The sequence below is a fragment of the Aphelocoma coerulescens genome, assembly GCF_041296385.1.
Source record: "Aphelocoma coerulescens isolate FSJ_1873_10779 chromosome Z unlocalized genomic scaffold, UR_Acoe_1.0 ChrZ, whole genome shotgun sequence".
Lineage (NCBI taxonomy): Eukaryota > Metazoa > Chordata > Aves > Passeriformes > Corvidae > Aphelocoma > Aphelocoma coerulescens.
This window is the reverse complement of record NW_027184085.1, coordinates 22,925,892-22,945,584: the sequence shown is the minus strand read 5'-3', so window position 1 is coordinate 22,945,584 and position 19,693 is coordinate 22,925,892. Positions and strand designations below refer to the sequence as shown.

The 19,693-nt window shown below is 37.0% G+C and overlaps 1 protein-coding gene across 4 annotated transcripts in view; it reads right to left on the bottom strand.

Annotated features, from left to right (window-relative positions):
• Positions 1 to 19,693, bottom strand: part of LHFPL2 (LHFPL tetraspan subfamily member 2) — a 117,859-nt gene that overhangs the window by 37,017 nt on the left and 61,149 nt on the right. For 3 of the 4 annotated variants that reach the window (XM_069001852.1, XM_069001853.1, XM_069001854.1), the window contains exon 2: positions 18,852 to 18,904. The gene's annotated coding sequence lies outside the window, so the exon portion shown is untranslated. Of the gene's footprint in view, positions 1 to 12,892; positions 14,281 to 14,470; positions 14,654 to 18,851; positions 18,905 to 19,693 lie in introns of those variants that run through there. The other variant, XR_011147742.1, reaches the window with a different exon arrangement.

The following is a 19,693-nucleotide window of genomic DNA, read 5'->3' as shown; positions in this document are numbered from 1 at the left end:
ACAAAAAAGTAGTTTCTCTTCCTAAAATAATTCACACAGTCCAAAAGCAAGCATTTCTTTTCAGGAAATTGGATTTAGATGCATTATACAAGATCCTCAAAACGTAGGTAAAAGAATAGCAAGCTTTTGCTGCTAACTTGGCATGTGAGAACCCCAAAAACCCCCAAAACAATTAAAATTACAAGTCAGAGCATGAAATATTCCCTTCTTTGATATTCTTTTGCATTGTCTTGTGTCTAGGCTTTGAAAATGTCCTACACTGCCTGTGTGCCGGAGAAATTGCCTTTCCCACAACTCCAAGCACTTGTTTATGTGAAATATACTGCTGAGCTAGCCTTCACCCCTCAGGTCTAATCATAAATTATACTGCCAGGCAGATTTTGTAAAAGCTTTAGCACTGATTCAGCCATGGAGATTGAAAATAGAATACCAAAATGGAAAAAAGTGGTTATCGATGGAATATTCTCTTACTTAAGCCACATGTTAAGGTTCTCTAGCACAAATTCTGTTTTAGTTACACAGGCAAAAGACAGATGTCAGCCCTTCAGGGCCTTTCACAGTGTAACAGAGACTGAAGAATTGAGTTTGCGAAAGAACTTTGAAAGCAATAAAGGGGCTTGCGTAGGGTAGAGCTAATTGGCAAGAAGAGTGCATAGTAAATGCCAATATGGGAAATGCTTTGAGGTGGGTGAAGCTGCCATTTGATGCCCAAAGTCCCAGGCTAATGCATTAGCATGCGCAAACAGAGAAAGGTCCTACGCAAAAGTAGGGGAAAAAAAAATTTTCACAGTTGGTTTGGGGTATTTCCTCAGCCAGCCACCTCATTCTCCTTAACAGAAGCCTCTGACAGTAAAGAAAGTAAAACATCCTTCCTTACTTTTGTTTTTGTAATACAAACATTATTCACATAGTAGACTGTAAGAACATGCTTCTTTTAAAATTCTCCTTACTTACATAATAAATATACAAATGTGCCTGAGTTTTGTGTCCACAGCAATGAATCCCTCTTCAGCAGGATTAAAGATTACAGTGGGCTACTTAAAAAAACCCAAAACACAAACAACCCATTGAGAGAAAGGTGCTTCTTGCCATGAGGAGCTCTGCAATTTGAATTTCAATGCTTCTAACATCCACTTTCTGAAAAACACCATTCACAAAGCTGAAAACAATCCATTATTCTTCAACTGTAGCCATCAGCTAGAGCTGACAAATGTTTGAAAAAAATTTGAAAATAATATTTAAAATTTATACAATTCCAAGAGTACTGCACTACTTACATTAGAACATATAGAGAAAATATACTCTCTAATCCCACAGAGTTAAAAGAAAATCATATTGGAAAAATATGTACAGCAGTTTGAAAAAAATTTCTTCTGTAGCTTAGTAACTTCTTCAGTAACTTCAGCTATGACACACCTTACTAAAGAACCTTTTAATGACCTTTAAGTTCAACATTAATTCACTCTGTTGGTAGCTGTCCCCCCTAAAAAAAAAAAAAAAAAATTAAGCTTCTCAGGTTGAATTGATTTTCCTGTTCTGTTTCATTGCCATTTTAATTAATACCTTTCAATTTCTGTCTAGCTTCTTTCTATAGAGTTAATATAATATTTGGCAAAGAAAAAAGAAAGGATTTACCTTGTATTTACCTCTCCCTCGCCTGTCACTCACCTCTCTCCCATGAAGAACAATCTCCAGCCTCTCTATTTGTCACTGTTGTTGCTATCATCCTAAGAGCAAGGGAAAACTTTTTACATCTTTTAAGACAATCTTTTGGCAAGTCAAAGGTAAGTCCTTACACAAGAAGCTGATGCCTGAAGTCAGATTTGGTTTAAGTAGGAAGTTTCTGTTTAAGTGGGAAGGATGCAAGCGTAATTTAAATTTTCTTTACGCTGTCTCACAAGTTGATGAAAATTGCATTCAAAGCCCAAAAGTCAGTCCTGACAAAAGGAAGAGATTTGCCATGCTCATCAAAGCTTTAAATTGCATCCTTCAATAGCTAGTATGAGAACATTTTAACAACTAAATAAAGCAGAATAACGCAGATCCAGTTCAGAGGTCCTTTGAAAAGAAGACCATACAAGTTATCATACACTTCTGTAGGGGTGTATTTGACTTTGGTCTACCAGTATAATCATAAAATGGACCCCTGAACCACAGTGGTAGCAAGACAAAGCAAGTAGTTAATGTTTTTCCAGTGCATGCTCTTAACACTTTGTGTCACAGACACCCATCTGTCTCACTATCAACACATCTCTAGGAAGAAATAAACTTCCACTGCCCTATCTCCTCTTTCAAAGAGACCCTGCATTAAATTCCAGAAAACCAGTGATCAACTTTCTCAATCTCTATGCAAAGGTGTCAGTTCTTTGTAATCATGTACCTTTTCCTCCAAACAAAAGCTCTGCTGCTACTGGCAGACCTGACTATTTGCAAAACTCATTGCATGAATGCTGTCAGCTGGAGCAGCTGTGGAAGCTCACCCTGTCACTCAGCCTGCCTGTCCTGTTGGTTGTTCTTCCTTTCCACTGTTGAGATCTATAACATTTAACTATAAATAAAAGAAGCAAATGTCTCCATTTTGGCTGGCATTGGAAGAACAAAGGAAAATTATGTAATTATTTTGTCATTATTTAAAAATAATGACAAAGCAATTAGGAAAACAAGACAAATTATCTGAAGATGGGAGAATGTACGGTGAAAACAAAACATTCAAGTGTATGAAATAATAGAATATAAAGCTATTAATGGCCTGGAAATGATCATGAAGATAGCATATGTAATCACCTAGCCTTACAAAATTTTCAATTGTTTTTTTCTTTCTCTTTTTAAGAAAGATAATCAGTGTGATTCTGTGTTTGGGACTCACAACCTTACTGAATAATGCTCTGCATAATTGTTTTTCTCCTGTGCAAATATTTATATTGTATTAGTGGAAGAGAAACCCATACTCCTCCATCCCTGGATTAAAGCATCACCACCAAGTTACACAAGAAGTCATGGCTAACTGGAAACAGCTGCTAAGCCACTTGCATCTCTGTTGTTTTGTAATACCCACCAGTAACTCAGAAGGATCATATCTTACATCTGCTTCTCTTCTCTTCTACATCAAAGTCTTAATAGATAGCTTGTAAGAGAAGTTGTCATTGAAGCTAGGGCTTGAGGAGAGGCACAGAAACTCATGCTGCAGCTGCTGCAGATGTTCCTCTGTATGTTTACTAATAGCTGCCTGCTGAGTTTTAACATTTTGGAGTCAGGGTTTCCAGATGTCTCCTCCAAAATTAATACAAACAACCAGGAAGTTTACAGAAGTAAGATGATCTAAAATTTCTCTTTTCTCACAATTTTATTTCTGATATCTGCAGAGGAACTGTACACAACAGAACAGATTTTCTGTCCCAACATAAATACGCACAACAACAGCATACCAAATAAAAGTACTGCAGAAGATCCCAGATCAAAAAATCACCTCTTTCACGTACCAAAGACAGCCCTGGATGCTCAGCAGCATTGGTCAAGCCACTGCATTGCCTCTTCCTAGTGCTGTTCATATGTTACCAGTATGTCCAAAATGAGGAGCTAAGGCTTGGCCTGACATTAATGCCCATCAGCTTTGAGGAGACATTATCCATAAGGTCTGACAGTACAAATGAGATACAGAACTCCATACACTAAAATTTAATGAAAATTCACACCACCATAAACTTGGACATTTTTCTGTCCATCCTATCCTACACTGCCCTCAAGCAAACTCATCTAGTTTGTTTTCCAAAAAAGTAATTTAAACAAAAAAGAGACACTAAGATATGATTCACACCCCCAAACCTTCAAGACATGTTTTATTATAAAATGAAACCCTGCCAAGTCCCTTTATCAAATTTATCTAATATTTTCCCACTCCTATTGAAGAATTAATGTGCAGACACTCTTTCTCAAAAAAAATTAATTAAACCAAACAAAACAGACTGTACTGAGGAATCCAGCTTCAGTGTATGCTTCTTTTATTCAAGAACTCAAATTGTTTCCAGCCAGCAACCCACAATGGCTCTGGGTACAACAGGTGCTTATATTTCAGTGAAAATTTTGCAAAGATGTACACATACAAAACAGGTGTGTGTATTTACAGACTTTCCTACCTCCCACCGGAAATGTTTCTTTAAACAAAGAACTACTGTTTTTTTCCTAATGGAATGAATACTTCTAAAGCCCTGAAAATCTAGCTGCAATTAGGCAATATAAATCAAACCACAGTAATGAAACATGCAGATAACCCACTTTCCTAACCAACATAGCAGGAAGGTTTTTTCCAAGTACTTCTAGTGATTTTTAGCATTAGTATGCAATGTATTTTTGTCTGTTAGACAGCTATTGTCCATTCCTGGAAAAAATGTTTAATTCTGCATTGAAGGAAAAAAAAAAGAAAGAAAAAAAAATCCACCCAAAATAAAACCCAACCCAAAAGTATGTAAAACAAAAGCAAAACAAGGAAACTCTTTATGCACTACAGCTAAAAGATACAGTCTATATGGGGAAGAGAAATTATTTGAACTTTCCTCCATCACAAGAGTTAATTATATTAAACAAAGACAAGATTTTAAAAGTCTTTACCTAGTATGTGTGAACATGGACAGAACTCTCGACTTTTGGCTGAAATGTGTCCAGCTTTGTTCGCTGTTTCATAGCAAACTAATCTGTCCAGCTTGTGCCAGCAATTCCATTCTTGTCAAAGTCTGCAATACAGACCTATGAAAAATACTGATTTCATAAAGTTTCAGGTTTTAAGAAAGTTCACAGAAAATTCTTCATCGGCTTGTTATCAGGTAGCATCAGCTGGTAAATGGCAAGTTGAAACAATTGCAAACTATTCTGGAGAATACTTTATTAAGTTAGAAAGAGATTTGATAAAAGCACATTTCAAAACAGTGTTGGCCCAATATCCTTTTCCAAACAAGCAAGGCATATTTGTTATTGACCAACATTCAAACTGTTGCTATAGGAGCTTATCCACCAGTGTCCCATCTGCTCTGCACCTCTCTATTTTCTTTCCCTTTTTGAGCTAAAACTCATCTTGAAGATGTGAGGAGGACAGCAGTAAGACTTCAAACCTGAGAACAACAGACTCTGCAAACAGCTAGTGTTTTCTTATTAATCCTGGGATAAGAAAAACCAACCAACCCATAACTCACTTTCAGGAAGAACATCTTATGACTTACAGATCAAACTTCACTGTCCCCACTTCAGTCATACATCACCACAGCCAAAGTGGTTGCTCTCACTAAAGGTACAGTAGTACCCTCTTTTTAGAGAGAGAATTACAAATTGTCTCTCAGATGTAAAATTAATGTTTGAATACTAATTATTTTTTATAACATGTAAATGTCAGGTTAGAACAACAAAGAATGGCATGAAGCAGCTCTGCATTTCCAAGGTGGCAGCTATGGGTAAACAAAATACTGTGCTAGAATACTGTAGTGACAGGAGCTACATAATTTATAGTTTCTACAACACTGCAGACTCTGGAGTATATTCCTACAATGGCTGAAAAGAAGGAGAAGTAAAGCAGCACAAAATTCCTTTCTCTGAATATAGCTGTAGGAAGACTTTCCACTCAGCAAAGAAAGGACTGGAATCTGATCTTGATTCACTAATATTCAATATACTGCATACAACTTAACATATGTCTGTGTGATTTAGCATCTCAAGTTTTTATTTTTTCCTCCTGTAAAACTATAGCTCCCCTTAGCCTTTTGTACTTTAGAAAGGACAAGTCACTTACCAAGAATTGCTGTGTACCAAAAGCTGAGTTCTGCCTTGGAACAAAGGGGCACAGTTCAATTTACCCTTTAAAAGCAGCAAGCAGGCTATTCTGCTCAGCTATAATTACTCTCAATATTCTGCTCAGATATAACTACTATTCAGTAGTAAGTAACACTAATGGTAACATTTAAGAACTAAAGGTAGTGATAATGATCTGGGACAATGCCTCTTATTTTATGAAAATTATAAAGCCAGTATGTTAATCAGTATAGCTGCTGTCAACCCTTATTGTGCAAGCCATCACGCACAAGTCAGAAAAATGCTTTAGCAACTGGAAAACTCTGTCTAGATCTTTATCAAGAGCTGATCAGAATAATAAGATCACAAAGACTTGTGCATCCATTTAATTAAAATAATATGTTCCTTACTGTAGCATGTAGTTCATCACACTTCAGCAAACTGACTCCATTCCATCACTGTTTAAATAACTTTTCCATGGCAAAAACACCTATTCTGTTATAATAAATTTAGATCAAATGATAAATGTTTTACTCAACAGACTTTGTTCTAGACTATGTAATACAAATATCAGACTGTTAAGGCTTTGAGAGACAGAGTTCAGTCTGAATAGGACTTTTTCTTGATCCTCAAGTCACAGAATATTAACAACTTAAGCTGTGAGTTGCAAACTATTTATAAATTAAAAAGTAGGAGACTATGAGCCATTCACAAAAGATTCAACAGATTTTTTCCATCTTAATACACTCATGTCTCAAAGATGAATACTGCTTTTGTTCCAAAAATAATTAGGGTAATGACAAAAGGTTTAATGTTTTATCTACTATTCTCTATCTCTTGCTCTCTTCTTCTCCAAGACTTCTGAAACATACATGGCTAATATCTGTTAGCCATTAATTTCTCTCTGAGCCTCTTTTAACCCTGTGATTTACAGACTCCAGAGGCGGAAAAAAAAGTCTCAAATATAATGAGGTGAAAGAAATAAAGCTACTTAATAGTGTTCTAGGAACAATCTTTTTGCAGGATTTTTCAAATAACATGCCAAATTCTGTGAAGTTCTAGAAGACCCTTTCAGCATGAGGTGTTTCAACATAACTCCACTGTTAAAGGTGAAGTAACTCTCACTGAAGCCAACTGGAGTTTTACAGCTACATTCAGTGAACACTGGACAGATGTGTACCCGTGTTACTATAGATATGGAGATACCCTTCCTTGTTCAAACTTAATTGCATGCACACAAACACCGTATGAATAGCTCTTGAAAAAGCAACAGCTGTTTCTCACTTCAAGGATTAAATCCAGGTGGATCATGTAACAACTCTTACAGCTATGCTGATTATTCCAAGTTTGAACATCGCCAACATTTTAAAAATGTCTAAAAAACTGGGTGGATTAGGCCACCCTGGTTGGAAAATCTGACAAAATACATAACTTCATATAATTCTCAGTGATTTAGGCATGCTGCAAATTGCTAGATCTATACAATAGACACTGCATCACTGCACTCTTTGCCAGTTAGGAAATGGGACTAACATACACAAACAGCTGAGAATATGGAACTGATCTATAGATTAAACTCAGGTGGAAAATGGTCTCATTTTCTCTTCATCCAAGAGTCTGCTATTCTGACTTCTGTTTCTTGTGGATAAGATTGTAAATATTCATAGGAATATCAAAAGTCCAGCTTTATGGACCTATTTTGGAAAGTGATCCTGTTATTAAACACATTATGTTCTATAATACATTAGCTTCCAATGAATCAAACTGTAAAGTTCTGTGTCACATTATTTAATATATTATGTTTTGCAAATATGAAGTCAAACTTATATAGTCCCTTTGTGAAATATGGGTATAGTTACTTAAATCAATACTATTTCATCAGCTGGCACAGAAAACAAAGTTCCATCCTCAAAATACCACTGCACAGTTCCCAGTGTTATTAATTTCCTTTTTATTAGCATGGATAATACCACAAAAATATGCTGCTAGCTGAACCTACAAGCATGATCCTCCAAAGAAATGTGCAACTATAGCCAATACCTATCGAAACCAAGTGAGCTCAAATGATTTCCAGCTCTTGTGATTTTATCATGAGTCATATCTAGTGTTTTCCTTGAGTCACAGATTTAGGAGCCTCAGCCACGGTGCCCATAATTACATTTTACAATTTCATTACTGTGGTGAGACAGAGAGGAATCTGTCAGCTTACATATATGCATCATGATACTAAGCATGCAAGGCGACACCCTTGGTCGTATGCCAGACTATTTTGTATCAAATTCTGGCGAAACAAAACCAAGACATAGTTACAAAAGTGCTTTTCATCTGTTAATGGGAATTTCTGAGTGAATGTGAACCAAGATCCACATAGATGAATTCTAATGTGTCTTCTTTGCTATGTGAAAATTTCACTAATGAAAGAACCCCATTTTTTTCCTTACAGAGAAAAACAAGTATTTATTTATCGGACAGCTTTTGATAGTGATGGTATGCCATTCCACCCACATATAAGCTGGAACAAGCCAAAAACTGGAGGGACATAGATGAAGCTAAATCTTATGGTTGGGTTATTTTTTCTTTTACCAACCAAATAAAATTAATGGGTAGTATCAGTAAGTAAGCAATACTGACTGGGCCTTGGTTGTTAAAAGCTCTTATTCTGTTCTATGATTTCAAAGCCATTCAAATGCTTTCAAGGTGCAAGTGGGCATGTAAGAATCAATACTTTTATAAATCAGAAGGTGAGAGGGAAAACATATAAGTGAAGACATACTTATATATTTTAAAATTCAACTCCTCTGAATATCCATGCAACGCTTACTTAGTTTTTGAAAAGCCATAATCAAATTGCCTTTCAATATCCACATGAACATCTGCAGCTCTGAATCATTGTTGAGAGCAGATCCTGCTATTGCAGCACTGACCAAAACAATTTAAGTCAGTAGATGAACAATAAAAAAAACTTCTCCTGTCCTCATTTCCAACACTGGAAGTACTAAAACTTTCTCTCAGGTTGCACCCTGCAGGAAGAAATTCCGAATCAGCCATGGATTAAGTAGATGAACTAACAGATCTCTGTCACATCAGATTGTTAGGCTATTTTATATTTTAACTAACTTGCCATTTAACATGGAAAACCAAAAAGATCCCAAAATAAACTCTCTCCACAAGACACATTCAAGAAAGCATGGACATAAGTGTTCAACAGAACTTAATGAAGCATAGGAAATCTGTAACAAAACCAAGGATGAGCTTCTAGAATATGCTGTCTTTTACCAAAGTAAGTAAGAATGTGCTCTGGCTGCTATTCTTACAAACATCCCCATCTGGCCTCAGCAAACAGGAGAAAAGTGATGCAATTTTCATGGCACCCACAGCCTCAAACCCAGACACTCCGCACCTAGGTGTTAGCAAGCCCTTACACAAGGCTTCTCAAATTACTGCTTCCCACCAAGACCTGAAACTGGCTCCCTTTAACATCTGTTAATCTAATTGGTTCCTATGAGCCCATAACAATTAAACTGGTTGTTGCAAGGAGCAACAGGGAAAGGGGATTTTATATATCCACAGCTGGGCTGTTAGCAGAACAAATGGACTGCACCTTACTCAAGGGCTCTCACCAAAATTCAGTTACTAAACTGTAAGAACAGGAACAAAACTCAGATGAAGCTGACGGCCTCAGCAAGTGGGCTGAGCTCAACACACTGATCAGCTGCCCTGTCACAACAGCAATCATAAAGGGGGACAAAGGCTGCCCAGTTTCTCTAGTCATCAAATACAACAGAGTTAGAGAAAAATGTGACTAGTCACGGCAAAGATGGATTGAAGAACTCGTGCAAAGAGTAAACAGAATTTTTGCATGATATAGTATAAAGCTGACAATTTTTGATTAGCATGTAATAAAAATGGGAAAAAATGGAATCAAAGTACTTGTTTAGATTAAAAATATTTTTTCAAATAGGAAGTAAAGCAACAGCTGAAGGAACTGAGCTCTTTACTTATGCAAAACACTCCAGTGGATTTTAAGTAGAAATAACTTTTTTTTCCCCTAAAGAAGAAGTGAAAATGGAACAAAGTAATACCCAGCTCAGTATCAGCCCTGGTGCCTTTCCCACAGACACTTCAAAATATCTCTGTGTGCTCACAGCAGATTGTCACCCTCAAAAGGAATTTTCTTACATGTGAATAAGGGTTTGCAGGGTAGGAGCTGTAATATCCCCAGTATCATCAACCTACAGAAGAAAAGGAATAAAATCTTTGTCATAAGTTTTGCAGATGTCTAAGCATGAACATCACATCTTATATTCCAAGAAAGCAAGCGAGCCCTGCGGTTTTCTCCCAGTGCACCAGATCAATAAAGCTTATTTCTTGTCCTTTCTACAGTCTAGTTTTAAAATGACTTAATGAAACCCTTCTCAAAAGTATTTTTGCTCTGTGCTCTCTGCTATACTTTCTACCCTAGTATTCAGCAGCTGGGCACAATGCTGAACTGAGGCGACATCATCATAACCCTTAGAAGTTCCTGAGAAGCTCCTTCAAGAGTCTAGCACTTTATGTGCCTCACACTTGGACACCTGAAGGTTTACTAGCTCCCATCTTTGGGTGTGGGAAGAACAACAACTGTTACTTATGTTGCGGGAGACAGAGACTTAAGCTTTCAACCTTTGTTTCTTTGCTCTCTAGCTACTGGCTTTTATTTTTGTTAACTCTTTTGCTTGCTATTCATCCCTTTCTTAATCTGTTGCTCTAATTTTCATCAATCTTTGTGAAACTCCACGAAGTCAACTTTAAAAACAGAAATGCTTTTAACAGAGAAGTTGAGACTTAGTACTCAGAAGTGAATGCAGAAACTTCTCACTTTTACAGAGTATTATTGAAGGAGATCTATGTATCTGAAAACCCTTTTTTTTCCCCTTTCTGGATGTTTCCTTAGACTATGACAAATGGTCTCAGCCAAGAAACAATTTATTTTCTCTGATGATTGCAATACACTTCAAACATATCATAATTACACTTTAGTCATTTTGAATTGAACTCAGGCAACATTAGAAGGTTGCTCATGGTATGTAGAGCTATTTGATGCTTTAATAGGTTAAAATATTAGAAGTGTGCCAATGTAACAAGATTACTTCTAAGGATACTCAAATACCTGGAAACACACAAACCTCCAGACAGGCTTTCCATAGGTTTAATGTTTTGAGCTGTGCCTCCAGCCACATTTGGAAAAAAGAACATAGCAGTCATTCAGACTGTCACAAAATATGCTAAAAGATATGATTTTGCACAGCTAATCCTAATTCCTATTTTATCACTGTTAGCTGAGCACCATCCTAAAACAGAAGTCATGAATTTTTGAAATAATTTGCTGAAATGTAGCACAAGTTAAAGTGTGCTATCACTGTTCACGTATTTTCTTTAATAAGAAGGAATTATACACATAGATTGGTGACTGAAAGAAGTAAAAATAAATGGGATAAAGACTTCCCAAGTGAGAATCATGGCATCTGGTCCATTTTCTTTTGATTCACTTAGATTATTTCACATGCAGACAAAGCAGCATCCCCTCTATATTACACAAGCATTAGTATGCTAGTAGTAACTCTGAGGAAGAGTCCCTCCAGCTGCCAGGAAAATAATCATTAAAAAATATAGTAACAAATAAAAAGAACTCGATAACCATCCATGAGAATGCCAGGGAGGCAGACCTAGAGAATGCTTTAATTGCATTAAGTATAATGTTGTTTTGTCATATGCCCATGCAAGAGTATTTTATTATCATACTTCTAACAGATTTGACAGTTTCAGGAGAAATGTGAGTAGTAGCCGATTTCCACAGAGAAATACACCCAACACAACCTGGAAAACTAGTTGGATTTCAAGGCATGTTTTCAACCTCCCTAGCATAGAGTTTCTTTTTGTTCTTCTCAGATTCAACTTTTCCAATACATGAAAAAAAAAATTATCTGCAGGGAAAGATTTTTCACTCATTTAATAAAATCCATAAATCTTTAGAGACTATAAATTTTTTCACTGTCTACTGCATTAAATTTTACCGCCAAAAGAATCTTTATGAAAATATTTAACTTCCTGCATGATTTCTGAAAGAAGTGGATTAAAAACACATCCGATAAAGGACAATGGCAACCTTCAACAAGCAGACAAAACCATTTTGCTTTAGGAAAAAAACAGATTTAAAGACATGTAAAAAGTGTAGAATCAAAGAAAATAATCAGCCTACATTTGGTATAGCAATTTTTTTCAATTACAGCAATATAGAATTCTATCAGGCACTTAAACTATATGTCACCAGAAAAGCATTTTAATATTTAGAAACAATAAAATACTAATTTTAAAAGTATTTTTCGTGGGCATCTTGAAGTATTTTAGGAGGCATATATAGCATAAGATTGACCCACCTTTGGGTCAGATATGTTACCTCATCCCCTCCCATCCATTCCTCCCATCCATTCCATGCCACTGAAAGTCAATAATATTCTCTCCCTGTTGTATAGGCCTTGTCCCAAGTCCTTCTGCATTGCCTAACAGGGATCTGTGACTGCTGTTCTGAGGGAAGCACTGCACCTGTGCAGAACAGCAGCAGCACGATCAGATCACAGCACTCAGCTGTCAGGGATACCTTACTACATGTATTAGTAGATGTCCTTGATTAACCCATATCTCTATTATCTCATGCTGATTTAAAAATCAGTGAAGGAATTCTGGTGGTTCCCTGGTATTAGTAACAAGTTCAGCCAGCAACCTTTGCTCATTAGGCTGGCCAGTTCTCAGTTTGTAACTATCACTGAATGCTTTTTCCATGGTCTGCCTGCATAAATTATCAGGGAAAAAAATATATTGTATTCTTACGTTTCGATTCCACAATTTTAGACTCAAAAATTTGAACAGCCATCAGCAGGTTATTTTCCAGCTTGCTTAGAGGCTGTAACACCTTCCTCCATTTAATAGTTTTGGGAAGTAATCTAAGAGCTCCAATAACTTAAGATAGAAAGGGCCAGAAAGATGTAAGAGAATTCCTCTATGGGACATTGAAGAAAAATGGTTAGACAGCCTCAAGAAGTGCAAAAGAAATTCTTTATTTAAAGCAGTTCAGTTCAGTTGGTAATAAAGTACTTGGCTCCACCACTGAGCTCTGTGCACTTACTTTCTTCATAAAGGAAGTCTAGTCAGCCAGGGTTGAAAGCAGGTTTCAATGATAATGTTGGTGAGTCCTGACACAATGTATATAGATTTCTCCTTTCACTGACAGTTTCTTTTTAAGAATATCTCTTTTCCCAGACATTATGATGGCCACATTTTTAAAAAAATTATTTGTATGCACAAGGGTAACACATCTGCTTATCTTCATGTTGAGCATGCAACTCATAGATCCTACACTTTGGAAACAAGTCAGTGTGCTTCAGTATGTGGTAGAAGAAAGGAGGGGGGGTGGGCAGGGAAGAAAGGTAAAACGTAGTCTATATAGCACATCTGAAAATGAGCTCAAGCTCTTTCTAGTTCCAGCAGCTGCCGATAATGGAAAAAATGAAGAGTCGCCCTTGCCAAAGAAGTGGGCAGTAAGAAATAACAGATGTGAAATTTCAGCAACATCATTGGCTAGGTCAATTTCACAGACGGTTTGAGAGCCAGGGTCCCTGCTGGGCTGCAGCATTCTCAGAGGCACACTTGCTTTTTTGCTGCTGAACTGTTGTTCCCCTTGCTTAGCTGAATATACTCGGCAACCTCACCCATAAATGCAACTGACAGGAAACATTCATGTCCTTGCAAGTGTGTGTGGACTGTGTGTAAAGCCTCCTTGATTAAAATTAGTCAGCACATTTTCCAAAGTCATATTAATATTTCATGTCTCTCTTCTTCCGTACTGTTCACCCTTTTTTTGTTTCATGGAAACTCACCATGAGTGGGGAAGAAAATACAAGTCCTTCAACACAAGATCTTATTACATGAGGCTCACAAAGAAAGTAAGATCAAAGAAGCCAATCTAATCTCTTGTATACATTTTTAAGAGAAAGGGCAGTAGTGAAAAATGCCCTTCAAAGAGTCAACTCCAATTACGCAAGTAATTTTCAATGATGAATCAAGTTTCCTGACAGAGTTTAAAGGGGAAATTATGAATAAAAGGTCTATAGAAACTATCACATCAAGAGCAATTCCTGTCTCTCAATCTGCAGGGTTAAGTGGACTTTAGTATAATTTAAAATTAAATAAAAGGTTATATTTAGGCATCAGAAATACGCCTTGAAATCATAATACGGATAACAAAGATGACTGTTACTTTAGAAAAAAAAAAAAAGGCAATTAAAAACCTGGATTAGAAAAATATACTTGTAGCGAAGAACACCTAGTATTCAGCAACTAACAGCAGAACTGTAGCTGGGCTGTCACATCCACTGCAAGACACTCTTCTGCTGTGTGCAGAATATGGTTGTAAAATGCAGCTCTTAATAAGCCTGCGTTTCCATGCTATGTCTCATCCGGTGTATTTATTACCTGTTGGTGAAAGAAACAGTATTACTCTCCCCACCTACTTCCAGCTGCTTATTATGCCTTTGTCCCTTTTGTTACATCTAGTAATTTCTCATCCACAGGACCTGCCAGGCCAGCATAGTGTCCTGATTTAGTTTTCTTTCCCAGGCAGTTGGGTTTTTTTTTCTGAATCAGCTGCTTACCTTGAACTCACCTTGGGACTGGGGGCTGATGCAAGAGAGGGAAAGAACAGGCTGAAGTATCCCTTTTGGCATCAGCCTGCAGTTGCACAAGACCAGATGCAATATTAAACCATGCTCTGGAAACTATTACTAGCTTTCTTCTTGTAGAATAACTGTTCAAGTGTCTTCAGGATTCCACATAATACAATGAGTTTCTGCGAAATAATGAGAAACTCTGCAAGTAAAAATTGTAATACTATAGCAAGTGAAGGACTCCACAGGCACCAAAGCACACTGACATGAACTGAGGCTCAATACGTGGACAAAAGGCCTTGCAATCTAAGTCAACAAGAGGAGTAAGAAATTCATTAACTTTCCTAATACCACTTTGCAGGTTAATAACAGAGGCAGAAGTCAAATGCAGGAGTCAGTACAGGCAGCTCTATGCACTACACTGCGCTTCTTCTATAGCAGCAATTGCTATTTACTTACTGCTTGTAAGAACTGCACTAGGTTCCAGAAATAATAACACTAAAATTAACCATTGTATTTGCTACTCCATAAGCAAATTATCAGTACAATGCAGTTTACACCATCTGAAAGTACCCAGTGCCTTCCCAAGGAAAGAACTTGAAATCACAATATTTTTCTGACTCAGTAACACATCTTTTCTCCCCTCTAATGACAGACAAAAGGAAAGAAATTGGAAAAAAAAAATCCAGTTAGTTTTTGTTTCTATTAAATGGAAGTGAGGTCCGATTTGGGATTAGTACGTTTAGATCATCTTAAAGTTCTCCAAAGAAGGACTAAACCAAGATGAACTACATGAAAAATAAAACAAAAAAGGCAAAGCACAGACACAGAAAGGAGATTTAACAAAACCAAATAAACCAAACAACACTGGTCACATATCCATTCTTTGTTTCTAAAAGTAAAACCCCACCCTGTCTCTGTGCTGTTATGTACATAGTACAAAACTGTATTGATATAAACAGGACCATATATCCCAAATCAAACACAAATCCCCAGAATCAATTCCCTCTCCCCGTCTGTATTCTGCTCTTAACTACACGGATTTAACACAGAGAGAGAGACCCTTTGGTCACCTCCGAACTATTAACAAGTTTCCTATTTCAGGCTTAAGATACAGCAGGACTTAACCAGAAACACAGAATATGATTCCTGAAGTCACAAAATACCATCATGAAGCAAACTTCAGCACACAGATAAGATGACAGTTAGAACATCTTGAGCAAACCACGGCTTTCCTTCCTCTGATGGTTATCACATCACAAGGAAAGACCTAAAGAAAGATACTCTGCTTGCTTTCCTTCATCTTGATTTCTCTCAGTTGTTTCCAAGGCCTAAAGCACAGCAAGGATCCTATCCAGGAAAGTTAGGTAAGTGTTATTACCTGGAGAAGAACAGGACTAGCTAGACAAAACATTTCTTTTCATGAAACACAGAAGAATATATGTCACATCAGTTCACAGGTTCCAGAGTAGCTGGGATGACCGAAGCCCATGGTCCAAGAATTGCACTTTTCATCAACCTCTGTCAAAAATACCAGCAAGTGGCCAGTGAAACTTCAGCTATTAAAAGAGGGGATCAAACCTCCACATCTTCAATGACCTCATGATCACCCATCAGAGTCCTGAGGATAACATTCCCCAAGCACATTAACACCTGCTGTCTTCCAGAGATGTCCAACACCAGCATCTGGCACAGCATATGCTTTTACTAAGTCATTTCACCAGAGTGTGGATCACCATGAGCTGTGATCTGAGGTACTGAAAGGATCTTAGCACCCCTGCATTAAGCAAGCACTTCTTGGTTAATATTATATGGAAAACTAACATAACTGGTGCTTTCTTGCCAGAGTGCTTTCTTTCAGAGTCTATATCTCAGGCTTATTAGAAAAGGCATTATAAGCTTCTATCCTACTTATATCGCAACAAAAGGAGCACACACATGTGAGGAAGTATGTGAATGCTCTTATAATGTCATTGAAACTTTGGGGAGAAAAACAAGAGGAAAGAGTAAGCAAAATACCAAAGATTTCATTAAGAGATTAGCAGAAGGTCATAGATCCTTTAAAGTTTTATCTTTGTTGTTTATTTATTGCTTCCAGTTACAATCTTATTAATTATTTTGCTACAACTGAAGTGAAAATTTTTATGTAAATAAGTGCTTAACTATTTTCAAATGTTTCCCCAAGAGAAATTATGCATTGCCTTTGAGTAGAACACAGACAACTTGACTTTGCGATGCTCATCAGCACATCTAGAGAGAGACTACATTATTTATATATATGTTGTAAATATGTACATTATTTACATACTGTTATGAAAGAAAAGTTATAATTTCAATTTTCTTTTCATCATATTAGATCTTCACAGAGCAAATCTTATCAAGTGTGCAATTTTACCAACACCACTACACTTAGCCCTGTACACTGTCTTCCCACCTGCTGCTGCTAACACTCACTCAAGTTGTTTTTTAAATTTGGTTATTAATGCAAATGCTAGTGTTTCTGTTCTGTTGCTAAGTGTCATAGGGCTCCCCTCTTAGCTGGTCTGAGGCACATTATTATAAAGTAAGTTATATTATCTGTACTACCCAAAAAGCAATTTTAATTTAACAAAAGTCTCTTTAATTCTTAACTATCAGATTTTTAAACAGCATCAAAAAAGATGCTGTAAAAAAGAATTTTTGTTGAGTATTTTTTGTTGAGTCAAGATACATGAACTGTCTATAATGCTCTCATTCTGTTTGTGCACTGATGATAACATGGATACAGCAGTTTAGTCCTGATAATTGTCAGGCAGTGGAGGATAGGAGCACAAGGATAGATTAAAGTGTAGGCAAAAGAGAATTAGCCAAAACTAACTGACAAATTTTAAATTCACTTATCTACTTTTCCTAGTGAAATACAAGCAGAAGTAGAGAGGACATAGTAAATACATACCTACATGAATGCAAATATTCTAAACTGATAGATTCCTTCAAGGTTTTAACTGAATGCTATCTTTAGAAATGAAGAACAAACATAATTTTACAAGGCCATTAAAGCAAACAATAATTAAGAAACAAGGCAAAGGTTTCTCACTGCTTTGGTCACCAAAGTCAACAGCACATGGAACAAAATACATGGGTTCTAAACATTTGCTGTCAAGAGCACTGAAATCAAACAAAATCGCTTAAATACTAAATTTTTCATGTAAACTGGCTCTGCCATGGAAACCAGAGAACTAGAAATATTACATTGCTCCAAATAACTATCTCTTGGAAAGAAAATGCAGTTGATTTTTGAAACTATTATTATACTCTTCTTCCATTGGCCTCTTTTCCCAGACAGCCAACAACAGGACAAGAGGAAATGGCTTCAAACTGCACCAAGGGAAGGTTCGGGTTGGACATCAGGAAGGATTTTTTCACTTAAAGTGGTTAAGCACTGGAATGGGTTCTGCAGGGAAGTGATAGTGTCACCATCCCTGGAAATGTTTAAGAAAAAAACTGGATGTGGCACTTCATGTCCTTAGTTGATATGGTGGTGTTTCGTCAAATGTTGGGCTCAATGATTTTGGAGGTCTTTTCCAACCTTAATGATTCTATGATTCTCTTCTGTTCTATGATTATTAAGTACAAGTAACACTGAGTTTATCTCTGCATTTATAAGGCTCTCTTTGACAGCCTAGGCCTACAGACAGGGAAGTGAAAATATCTATTTATAAAAGAATTACAAAACTCACTTTTTAAGGTATTTGAAATTTTTAAAGTTCTTCCTTAGATCCTTCTTGCATTCTTCTCTAGTCAAAATGATACATATTTGGCACACACAATGCAAAGAATCAGCAATAAGCATAGGGAATCAGGAACATAATTTAACTTTACAAAGGATACCACAATTCGCAGAGGGGGAGTTAAAAACCATGAACAAAGTTTGCAATTTAAAGAAAGAAAAAATTCAGCTCACAGCAATTTATTAATTTACTTCAGGTGTCCATGTATTCTAGAATGAAATCTCATTTTATAATTGCTCAATGTATAAACTTGCAATATTCTGAAAAGTCAGGCATCATTATTTTAATAAAAAGGGTCAAGTTACCACCTCAATAAGTACAGATTGAACTGTTACTTGAAATATTTTAAGTTTTCTCAAGGTCAGGGTGATGTGAGGAGGAAGCTTCACTTATTAAAAGCAGTTAATGAGACTACCCCCTCCTCTTCTTCTTAAAATCTCTGCTTAAAAAAAGTTGTCTGAATGCTCTGAACAGGAGCTTGCTGCTCAGAAGAAAACATTCAAAAGGTATAACCTACTGAACATCTTTCACCCTTCATACAGTAGTAAAACGTCTGAGTCAGACAGCATGTGAAAACACAGAAAATATAATCAAAATTTCATTTACTCACCACTGTCCCAAATACTTAGGTCTTAGTCAACCACTTCAGATGCCTGGCAATACCTAGAGAAATAATGGATGTAAAATGTAAGAAAGGTACACAGCCAAAAACATCAAAACAATATTCATGATTAGTGCTGGTAGCTGGAATGGTAAAAATGTTGCTTGTAAGAGATTATATGCACACAGGTAACATTTCACTACCAGGCCCCTTCTACTTAGCTAGAAACGCAGTATTCTAGACATCACTCCAACCATGAAGGCACTAAGAAAAAGCACAAACCCCTGGCTTCACAAGAAGAAGACTTTAGACTCTTCAGGGATTTGTTTGGTAAAGTACCATGGGATAAAACCCTGGATGGGAGAAAGGCCCAAGAAAACTCACTAATACTCAAGGATCACCTCCTCCAAGCTCAGGAACGATGCATCCCAACAACACGGAAGTCAGGCAGAAATGCCAGGACGCCTGCATGGATGAACAAGGAGCTCATGGGCAGACGAGCAGAAAAGGGCAGAAGCTAGGAGAGGTAGCTTGAAAGGAATACAGAGAGAACATCTGAGATGCCAGGGATAAGGCTAGGAAAGCTAAAGCCCTGATAGAATTAAACCTGGCCAGCAACATCAAGGACAGCAAGAAAAGCTTCTACAGATATGTTGGTTGTAAAAGCAAGACTAGGGAAAATGCTGTCCCTCTCTGGAAGGAAACAGGAGGTGTGGTTACCTGAGACATACAGAAGGCTGAGGTACTCTATGACTTTTTTGCCTCGGTTTTCACTGGCAAGTGCTCCAGCTACACTGCCTAAATCGCAGAAGGCTAAGAAAGACATGGAACTACTGGAGAGGGTCCAGTGA